Source organism: Triticum urartu, chromosome 2A, assembly GCF_056163025.1.
Source record: "Triticum urartu cultivar PI428250 chromosome 2A, HENAU_Tu73, whole genome shotgun sequence".
NCBI lineage: Eukaryota > Viridiplantae > Streptophyta > Magnoliopsida > Poales > Poaceae > Triticum > Triticum urartu.
The window spans coordinates 636,566,965-636,568,914 of NC_141874.1; the positions used below are offsets into that span (position 1 = coordinate 636,566,965).

Consider the following 1,950-nt stretch of genomic DNA (forward strand, 5'->3'; position numbering starts at 1 on the left):
TTGTTCGGCGCTTAGATCGGAATCAACCGCGATCTGAATCGCTGCGAGTACGACTCCTTCATCCGCGTTTTTGTAACGCTTTCGCATCGCGGTCTACAAGGGTACCTAGATGCACTCCTCTCTCTCGTTGCTAGATGACTCCATAGATTGATCTTGGTGAGGCGTAGAAATTTTTTATTTTCTGCAACGTTCCCCAACAGTAATTTCACACACGCATAATCCAGTCGACCGCCTCTGGGCTCCGAGACGTAGGGTTGTTACTTCCTCCGAGAAGGGCCTGAACTCGTAAAACTCGTGTGTACAACTTCGCCATAGCTAGGATCTTGCCTCTACATACCTACCCCCCATTCTACTGTCAGTCTTAGAACCACGGCAGTGACCGCCACGCATGGCCCTTGCGTCCTATAGTTCCTGAGTGGTCTTGGTAATGAACTCCTGAGCGGTGGGCGCTTCTTGCCCTGTGTCCTCCTGAGGGAAACGTGCCGCGAAGCACGCCTCCAAGTGGTGCCCGAGCGCCTCCCTCGTGACGTTGGCAAGGTCCGAGGCCCTCCAGAAGAGAGCCCCCGAGCCCTGCCCGAGGAGGGCGCCGGGCGCGCCTTCCTATGCGAGGGAGGGAGGTGCCCCAGGTATGGACGCTGATCCTGACGAGGTACCACTCGCGACGCCACCCTCCTGAGGTCCTGCACGGAGTAGCTGCTTCTTCTTCTTGGGGACAACCTCAGGAGGGTACCGAGCTGCACTGCTGTCGGGGTCTTCGATTGACGCTGCTTGGAAGGCGCGCTCGAGGGAGCACACCACATCTCTTTCTTCGTAGGGGACTGTGATGATCCCGCTGCTCCCTGGCATCTTGAGGACGTTGTAGCAGTGGTGCGTCACCGCCATGAACTTGGCCAGGGCTGGATACCCGAGGATGGCATTGTATGGCAGACGGATGTGTGCGACGTCGAAGTCGATGAGCTCGGTGCGGTAGTTGTTGCGTTCTCTGAAGGTGACAGGGAGGCGGACCTGCCCTATCGGTGTGGTGGAACCGTCGGTCACTCCTGAGAAAGGCTTTGTAGGCTGAAGTTGGCCGTAGGGCACTTGAAGGTTGTCGAACGTGTCGATGGACAAGACGTTGAGTCCTGCGCCGCCGTCGATGAGGGTCTTGGTGACTTGTACGTTGCTGATGACGGGTGAACAAAGCATTTTGAGAGCGCCAGCGGTTGCCGCACACTTGAGCTGATCTGCCGAACTGAAAGTGATGGTGCACTTGGACCACCTAAGCGGGCGAGTGGCCTAGAGCTTGGGAAGGACTGCGTTCACCTCGCGGGCAAACTGCTTGAAGATACGCTGTGAGGCTAGGGCTTGAGCCCCGCCCAGGATGCAGGCGATAGCACGCGGCTCCTGGAAGCCCCCAGCCCCCTCGTCTTGATGGTGGTCGTCGTTCCTTCTTGGTGGTGGCGGTAGCGGAGGAAGCCCAACATTGGCCTGAGGACGGTCCTCGCGCTGATCCCTCCAGGCACCCTCACGAGGATGGTCCTGCCAGCGGTCCTCATGAGGCCAGTCGCGCCACTCCTGGCATGGGCCACGGTCGTCCCAGCGTCCTCCGCCACGTCCTCCTCCTCGGCCGTAGCCTCGGTCATTGCGCTCAGGGCGTCGACCGAAGCGTCCATCGCGAATGTCCCTGAGCTCCTGACAATCGTTGGTGTTGTGACTGTGCACATTGTGGAAGGCGCGAAACGGTCGGCTGCTCTTGGATGACTCAGGCTGGTCCCTGCCGCACTTTGTGTCTGGCTCTGCCGCGAGTACGGCTGCTCCCTTGCGCTTCACGTCCTTGACCTTGGCTTTCTTCTCCTCTAGGTCTCCAGCTGGGAGCTCGAGAAGGGAAAGGCGCCCTTCCTCAGCCCTTGCGCACTTTGTCGCCAGGTTGAACAACTCCAGGGATGTGCACAGCTCCTCGTGGATGGAGAG

General features: G+C 59.2%; 1 pseudogene; it reads right to left on the reverse strand.

The window, feature by feature from the left end:
* Nucleotides 1-600: 600 nt before the first annotated feature.
* On the reverse strand, nucleotides 601-1,652 carry LOC147986338 (uncharacterized; annotated as a pseudogene).
* Between the last annotated feature and the right edge of the window lie 298 nt (nucleotides 1,653-1,950).